Source organism: Cynocephalus volans, chromosome 8 (genome assembly GCF_027409185.1).
Source record: "Cynocephalus volans isolate mCynVol1 chromosome 8, mCynVol1.pri, whole genome shotgun sequence".
NCBI lineage: Eukaryota > Metazoa > Chordata > Mammalia > Dermoptera > Cynocephalidae > Cynocephalus > Cynocephalus volans.
In genome coordinates this window covers 49,405,354-49,414,462 of record NC_084467.1, presented here as the reverse complement: position 1 = coordinate 49,414,462, position 9,109 = coordinate 49,405,354, and positions in this window count along the sequence as shown.

The following is a 9,109-nucleotide window of genomic DNA, read 5'->3' as shown; positions in this document are numbered from 1 at the left end:
AGGGAACGGGATGGTGAGTCAGGGGGCACTGGGCTGGGCCTGACAGCTCTCCTGTAACATCACAGCCTGAGGACCTTGATGTGCCTGCTCTTCCCTCTCCTCTCCTTCTTTTCTCCCTCCTCTCCTCCTTCCCTTCCTTTTCTTTCTCATACACTATTTATTATCATAGGAAGGAAAGTCAAACTCAATAAAGTGTGCATTAAGTTGTCAGACAATCCAACACAGAGACTAAGAAAGTAAATACAGACTTCAGTGAAATTGTGCCCTTGCACTTATCTTTAAAGCCATCTTTCAAAAAGGTTATCCACAAGAGTTACAGAAAAATCTTTTTTTTTTTTTTTTCGTCTTTTTCGTGACCGGTACTCAGCCAGTGAGTTCACAGGCCATTCCCACATAGGATCCGAACCCGCGGCCGGAGCGTCGCAGTGCTCCCAGCGCCGCACTCTCCCGAGTGCACCACGGGCTCGGCCCCAGAAAAATTTTTATCAAATGGCAAGAAGAGGAACAAGTTAGTAATGGCAAGTTTTTGTGTTCTTTGAATGCCACATAATACTTAGGTTTTTGAGGTTATTCCTTCCTTTTCTTAAGTGATATGATGTTGCTTTGCGTTGCTTTGCCCCCCACAGATTTGTCACCCCACTTCCCCTGGGTGACAGAGATGCAAAGGATTACTCAAAGCCCGTCTCCACTGAGCAGTGAGAGGCCCCGAAGTGGTTAATCTTCCTTTGGGCTGCTCAAGAGAGAGCCATACCTTCTTTGGGAAATTAATGCTGAATTGGGGTTCTCATCCTGCATTTATTTTTCAGACCAGGAAGTTACAGGAAGAGAACAAAGGTGGGGTTATAGTTTAACAATATAGGTTGGTAACTTTCAGTGAAACAAGACAGATGACATTCCAGTAAGGCAATTAAGTGATCCATTAACAAAAGCTTGATCTTAGTAAACATTCCTTCTTATAGCAATCTCTCAGTATCTTTACATAACAATCAGTAACTAGTCTGTCTTTTCAGCAAGCAACCTGCTGTGTCACAATCCTTATCTTGCAACAGAGACTTATAGAAATTTCCAGTCCTCCACAAGGTCAATATTTGAAACTGCAAGGCTTTGGAAAAGCATATGAAGTACATATGCTTTTTAGTATATTCCACAATATGATCACTTTAAAGCAGGTTCACAGAGGGAAAATTTTAGAGCACACACACACGTGATTTAGTACTTTCTGAAACAAAGCCATTGAGTGATTTCTGTGATTTTTTTTCACTTGCCAGGGAGCAGGCGGAGTGTCTGGGATGGGGGAAGGGGCTGAGGGGTTTGGAAGGTGGGCTGCAGGAATGTGGGGACTCAGGAGACAGCGAGTGATGAAGAAGGCATGACACCATCTTCATGGACATGGAGTCAGAGGACTGGGTATAAGCTTGAGCTTCTCTCACTCACTCGGTCTGAGATTGATGCCATCCCCTCAGGTTTCTGAGCCTCGATTTCCACAGCTAACAATGCCTGTGTCATTGGACTGTTGTCAGAATGAAAGGAGATGATGATGCCTTTGAAAAGGCCTGGCTCCTGCTGAATGTGACTCAGAAACACGGTTCCTCCATCTTCAGGTGTTTGTGATTTGCTACCATCTTCTTCCTCTCCTTCTCCCATCTTTCTGCTCCTCTAGTCCTCCCGAAAGATGGGGATTTCTGCATTCAGGGGCTCCAGGGCTTCGAGCTCTGGCCGAGAGGATAATTCCTCTCCTGCACTCAATCAACCTGGCATTCATCTGCTGCCAGGGAGAGCAGCCCGTCTGATTTCTTGTCACAAACACACTGAACAAGCTGACGGGCCCACTGAGATATTTAAAACCCCAATCTGAGAGAGAGCATCTTGAATCTGAAGTTCTTGCCTAAATATAAACGGCAGAGCTTATTCAACATCAAATCAAATCAATGATAATTTGAGGACTAATTAGCATTTGAGGCTTTTTTCGGCAGCGTGGTAGTGATGTGGTGTATAATGCTACGTGATTGGGGAGAGGCACGTAATTACAAAGCTGAATAATACATTGTCCCCTGGAGACACGTGAAGGAGCAGATTTCCTTAGCCAAAGAGGCTCGTCACCGCTAGGGGGAGGGAGTGGGGTGGGTGGGGTGAGGTGGCCTGGTGGCTTTAACCACTGTACTACAGCAGGTTTTTTACTTCCACTTGGATCAATGAAGCTTCACCTCTCACTTTAAATCTAACACGTAAAAGAGGAGATCAAATTGTTTTTGAAAGGGTTGGACAAAGGGGAATTAAAATTTGGTACATGATTGCTAGGAGTCAGGTGTCAAAATAATCATAGCAACCAATGTATATGGAATGCTTTTCATGTAATTATGGTAAGCCCTTACATACAGCACCAATTTAATCTTTTGAATGGTTCTATGAGGTCAGTACTATTATTATCTTTTGTTTTTTGGATGAGAAAACTGAGGCCCTGAGAAGTTAAGAAATTTTGTCAAGTCTTAGAAATAGAAATTGGCAGATCAGAGCTTAATGTAGTTAATACTCGTATTCTTCTGGCTACAAAGTATATGCTGCTAATTCCTGTAGTGTACTTATTTGCACATATTGTTTCATTATCTCAGAAAACCTATGGAAGGTGATATATATATATGAATATATATGTGTTCTTAGAGATGAGGAAGACTGGTTTGGATCAGTAATGAGATTCACACCAGTAGTAAGTGCCCATGTCTAAGGTCTAAGTAAAAGGTAAAATGAGAACAGAAAAAATAATTACAAAGACATACATACAGCTCCCATGGGGGTAAACAGGAGGATTGGTTGAAGTTCATGGTGTGCAATCTGCTCCTGTCTCCTATGGATCAGCTCCTTTAAGCCTGGGGTTTATCACCTGGTTCCCCAGGATTCAGGTGCCCAATTGAGACTCTGGCCTGAGAGCTACAAGCAGGGAGAGCACAACACATAACTGTCACTCATAGGCCAAACTTGACCCACTGGTGGTGGCTGCCTGGTGTGTTGGGTTGAGAAAGATTCTGAGGCCACATTAGGGCCCAGTAGAAAAGAGGAACAGGTTAGTTATTCATGTCTGTGGTGGCCACAGCACAGTGCAATGGTGACATCTGTGCCAGGCATTGGCTGCTCCTGCCTTATGTTCTGATTATTCCAGCTGCTCCTCTAGTTTCTCTTTGTGCAATGGATACATATATAGGGGGATATATTCTAATGAGACCCAGGTTGAAACAGCTGAGTTTTATAGGTCCCCCCAGCATGCACTGGTAGCTCATCCAGCAGTTAACCATATCCTTTTTCTTCAATGGACTCTAAGTTGCTTTATTTTAACATGTAGACAGGATCAACCAAGAGGCAGGTGTCTTGGAACAGAAAAGCACAGTAAGAAAAATAAAACCTTTGGATTGAATTCTTTTCCCCCAGATTGAATATTAAGACGCCAGAGAGTGGCTGCTTTTCCAAGCATGATGAGGGTGATTCAAATTATATTCACTCAACTGGGGGATTGCCTGATGGGGGTCCAATTGCTGAGTACCATGTTGGACATAAAAAGTGAGACAATTAGTCTTCTCAAGTGGCAATTGAGATGGCTTAATTGGCATCAGGAAACAAGAGTCTTTAAGATCTTTAAGAGTCTCTCTCTTTTTTTTTAGTATGATGAGAAAAACTCAGAGAGCTGAGACCTGAGTATGAGTGTAGTGGATTGAATGTCCCCCCAAACTCATTGAAGCTCGAATTGTATCCCCCAAGTTTTATGTATTAGAAACTTGGCCCCCACTGTGACAGTTAAGAAGGTGGGAAATCCTATTATGGTAATTGAAAAGTGGGGCCTTGAAGAGGTGATTAGATTGCATGACCATGAAGTAGTGAATGGATTAAAAATGGTGGTCAGGAGCGTGGTTCTGAGGGTTTTAAAAAGAGAGTGAATAAGGAGATTAGTCTCTCTCTTGCTCACTCTGCTCCACCATTTTCACAATGTGATACCTGCCATCACTGAAGTCACCATCAAAGAAAGCCTTTACCAGATGTGTGTGTACCCTGGACTTTGGACTTCCTAGCCCCCAAAACTGTAAGCAATAAATTTTGTTTTCTTTATAAATCACCCAGTTTCAGGTATTTCATTATAAGCAATAGAAATGAACTAATACAGAAAATTGGTACCAGAGAAATGGAGTGTTGTTTATAACAAATATTTGAAAATGTGGAAGCAGCTATGGAACTGGGTGTTAGATGAAGGTTGGAGGAGTTCAGAGGACACGGAAGAAGACAAAAAGATGAGGGAAAGTTTGGAATGTCTTAGAGACTGGTCACATGGTGGCAAGCAGAATGCTGATAGAAATATGGACAGTAAAGGCTATTCTGAAAATATCTTAGACCTCAATGAAAAAGGACTTATTGGAAACTGGGGCAAAGATCACCTTTGCTATGAACTGGCAAGGAAATTGGCTGCATTGTGTCTATGCCCTAGGACTTTGTGGAAGTTGAAACTTAAGAGTTGTGAACCAGAGTATTTGGCATGAGAAATTTCTAAGCAGCAAAGCATTCAGGAAGCTGCACGGCTACTTGCAACAGTCTATGTTGAGTTATAGCAGAAAAGGAATGACATAAAGCCAGAATTTAAAAGTAAAGCAGAGCATAAAGATTTGGAAAATTTGTAGCCTGGCCACATGGTAGAGAAAAAGAGAGAATTTTCAGGAGAAAAATGCAACGGTGTTAAGAAGATTAGTACAAAAGAAAGGGATTATCAAAAGAAGGTGAAAAGGCCCTGAAGGCATTGCAGAAGGCTGTGAGGCCAACTCTTCCATTCCAGGCCCAGAGACCTAGAGAGATAGAATGGTCTTGGGGAACAGGCCTGAGACACCCTCCACAGGCTCACTGCCCAGGCATACCTTGGGATGCTGCTCCCCACACCAGCACCCCAGCTGCTTTGGCTGCTATAATTATGCCTAAATTGGTCCCAGGTGTGACTGGACCTGCATCTTGGAAAGATACAAGCCAGAAGCCTTGGTGGCATCCATTTGGTGTTAGGTCTGCAAGCTTGCAGAATGCCAGAGCTGTGGAGGCTTGGGAGCATCCACCCTGCTTTGAAAGGATGTATGGAAAAGACTGGGGGCCCAGGAAGAAATCTGTCTCATGGTCAGAGTCACCATATAGCATCTTCACTAGCATAATGCCCAGTGGAAACATGGGGTCGGAGTTGCAGCAGAGAAACTCCACAGCGTCATGCCTAATGAAGTCGTGAGAGAGGGACCACCATGGAGACCCCAGATCTGTGGAGCTGCCAGTGTGCAATGCCAGCCTGTGAGAACTGAAGCATCACCTGAGACCAGGAAAGCCATAGAAGCAGAGCTGCCTGAGGACTTGGGGACCCAATCCCTGCACCAGTGTGCAGAGGAAGTCGAACATAGAGCCAAGGTATGTGATTCGCCAGCTTTGAGATTTAATGCCTGCCCTGCTGGGTTTCAGACTTGTTTGGGACCTATTACACCTTTCTTTTGGCTTATTTCTCCCTTTCAGAATGGAAATACATACCCTGTGTTTGTCCCACCATTGTATCTTGGAAGTAGATAACTTGTTTTTGATTTTACAGATGTGACTTTGAACTTGGGACTTTTGAGTTGAAACAAGTTAAGACTTTGGGGATGAAATGAATGTATTTGCATGTGAAAAGGATATGAGTTTTGGGGGACTGGGGTGGAATGTAGTGGATTGAATGTCCCCCCAAACTCATTGAAGCTCAAGTTGTGTCCCCCAAGTCCTATGTGTTAGAAACTTGGCCCCCACTGTGACTGTTAAGAGGGTGGGAAATCCTATTACGGTAATTGAAAGGTGGGGCCTTGAAGAGGTGATTAGGTTGCAGGACCATGCAGTAGTGAATGGATTAATAACGGCAGTCAGGGGAGTGGTTCTGAGGGCTTTAAAAAGAGAGTGAATAAGGAGGTTAGTCTCTCTTGCTTGCTCTGCTCCACCATTTTCGCAATGTGATACCCTGCCATCACTGAAGTTACCACCAAAAAAAGCCTTCGCCAGATGTGTTCCTTGGACTTGGATTTCCTAGCCTCCAAAATTGTAGGCAATAAATTTTGTTTTCTTTATAAATTACCCAGTTCTAGGTATTTTGTTATAAGCAACAGAAACAGACTAATACACTGAGGATACTGACACAAGCAATTGTTATGGATAGATTAACAATTGCATTAGATTACGGTCCAGATGATCATCTGATTTTGACAATAACTCAATCAATTCTTTATTGAGCATCTACTATATATCCAGGCATTTGAGGGGGTCTACCTTTAAAGATATGTATAAAACAAGGCTGTTAATATAGAATTAGATATTATCTGTGGAGGAAGGCAAAAGCAAACATCACTAACCCTGTAGACTAATGTGCTTATTATGGTTGAAAATTAGGATTAGCTCTGAGCTTCCTGGCAGACAAGGCAAAATGAAGATCATGGTGAGTACGTGTTTCCACTTCCAGATAGAAATAATAAGAAAACCTGGGAAAGTAAACTTTTTACAGTTACTAGTTTCCAAAAGAACTTTGAAGGTCAACTTCCTGAGAGCAGTGACTGAGTCTTATTTATCTTTGGATCTCAGACACCTGGTTGAGTTCATAGCACCTACTCAACAGACAATATAAGAGAGTTTGTTAGACTTTTTCCATGATATACTGGCTGATGGGGATGTGGAGGATGGAACAGGCTGTTCAGGACAGAGTGTGTTATAGTATCTCTTAGAGAAGCCTTTCAGTAGGTATCTAATTTCACTTCAAACAACTATGCAGCTTCCTGGCTGCCTGTCTAGATACAAAGATAAGACTTGGAATACTAAAAGGAGAGCAGTCATAGTGTTGACTATTTTGGCAACAGAAAATGATAACTTTTCTAAGAAACCCTGGGGGGAACATCATTAACTCACCTAGCCACCAAAGAGTGGCAAAGAGCAAGGAGAATGATGGCCATAAGAGGACTCTTCCTACACACTGCTGCAGCCATAAGAAGGAGATCATATCAGTGTCTAAACTGGAAAACAGACTTTATATACATTCTAAGTATATAAATCTGAGGACATTTAATATAGGGAATTGGCTCCATAGGTAATGGAGGCTCTGAGAAGGCAGGAGGGGTTGTTGAGGTGACTCAGAGATCAGAAACACCAGGAAGCCACTGTAACTTCTAAACTAGCGGTAGGAGGTGGTGTTAGTAGAGCCCAAGGGCTGGGTCACCTGGGTGGAGCTGGAATTGCAGCACACCTTCCCGGTGTGAGCTGGAGGTATTAGGGAAATAACACCACCACCCAAGATCTGCCCTAGGGAGAGAGGGAAGGAGACAGAGAGCTAACTTTTTCCTTCTCTTGCTTCCAATCTCTTGCCTCCCACTGACAGATCCCATGTAAAATCAGCTGATGTGGGAATCTGGGAAACAGTCTCAGGTCTCAGACACTCTGAGATATAGCAACAAGCAAGAAAAGATAAAGATGGGTCTGAGGCTACCGGCTCAGGACTGGCCCAGGTGCAAATAGGAATCTGGTATATCTCTGCTTAGCTTGTCCAGGCCCTGAATCATGAGCATTGTAAGGATTCTGGAGAAGTTGATGTCTGGTTTCCTTTTCACAATCTCATTCATGAGAAATACTTTAAGCTCCTGGCAATTTATAAGGTACTTTGAGGATCAATTTGGTTGCAAACAGATCTGGGTTTAGGTCCCAATACTGCCACTTAAGGCACGCTGCAACCTTAGGCATGTTACCCCACTTCCCTGAGTCTCAGTTTCCTCATCTCTAAATGGTAATGATAGTGCCTGCCTTACAGAGTAATTATGAAGATTAAAGGAGAAAGTGCACGTAAACGCAGCACATGCCAGGCACAGAAGAGGAGCTCCAGCCCCTGGCAATTCTAAGATTATTATCTGTAATCATTCAATACTTCACACTCACACTGTTACTGCTTTCAACAGAAACTACTTGGCTTTCAGGATTCAGTTTGTGTAACCATCCAATAAGACCTTTCCAGGATTTTCTTCCCGTGTTTACGCAAGGCATTCTGACTGTACCTTTATTGGGGAACAGTTCACACCATGCTAGAATTATCTGTTTACACTCTGTTTCCTTTACTAAAGTGTGAACTCCTTGCAGGCAGGATGGTATGGATTGCTCTCTCCATACTGTATCTAGCATAGTGCTTACAAAGAGTATGAGCTCAGCAAATGCATGTTGAATGAATGAATAAATGGCTGCTATCATTCATTCACCAAAAATGAGATGAGTAAGTTGCCCAGCCATGACAATCTGCCTTTTCTAGCCCCCATCGGTAATAGACATCTTCGCCTAGTTTCTAGTCCCTTCCCAAACAAAGCAGTGAGGCTTTCATCATGCAGTGAACAGCAGATGGGAGAAAAATGAATGAAATATTAGAATTGGTTAGAGCAAGCAGGGAGAAAGGTATTGGACATCTATTGGATGTCAGCTCAGCAGCTCTTTCCTTACTGAGAATGACCATGGGAGCTACTATGCTGGTACAAAGAGACCCTGGCCACTGTTCTCAGTTTATTTCCCTAATGAAGGACATGAGACCCAAGTAGAGCCAATCTATTTTGAGCCCTTGGAATTTTAGAACAGACACCTATAAAGAGAAGCCAGTCACTTACCAGTGACTGAAGATGTAATACTCAGAAGTTGGCAGCCATGCTTTTTCTCCTGGTGATATAGAAAAGTCATTCTGCAGACAGAGGAAAGAAAAAGGACATGCACAGAGAGGAACAAAGAGGAGAGAGAGAAGAGTCCTGGGTGTTCAAGTCCTCAGTTCAAATTGTCCCTGTCACATTTCCGTCTGTGGATTCCATGAGTCACAAAAATAATTTTATTATAAGGACTCCCTCCCCACCCCATTTTTAAAGCTAGTTCAAGTTTGGTTTCTGTTATGTGCAGACAAAACACTCTAAATGGATATGAAAATGAAATAGGAAGCAGGAAAGTAATTGGAAACTAAAATATCAATAGCCATGAATGCCAAGATTTAACCTTCGGATTTTATTCTGCAGTCAATGTGAAGCCTTTGCAAGTTTGTAAGGAGGGAAATCAGATGAACCTGCCTGTGTTAAATGAAAAG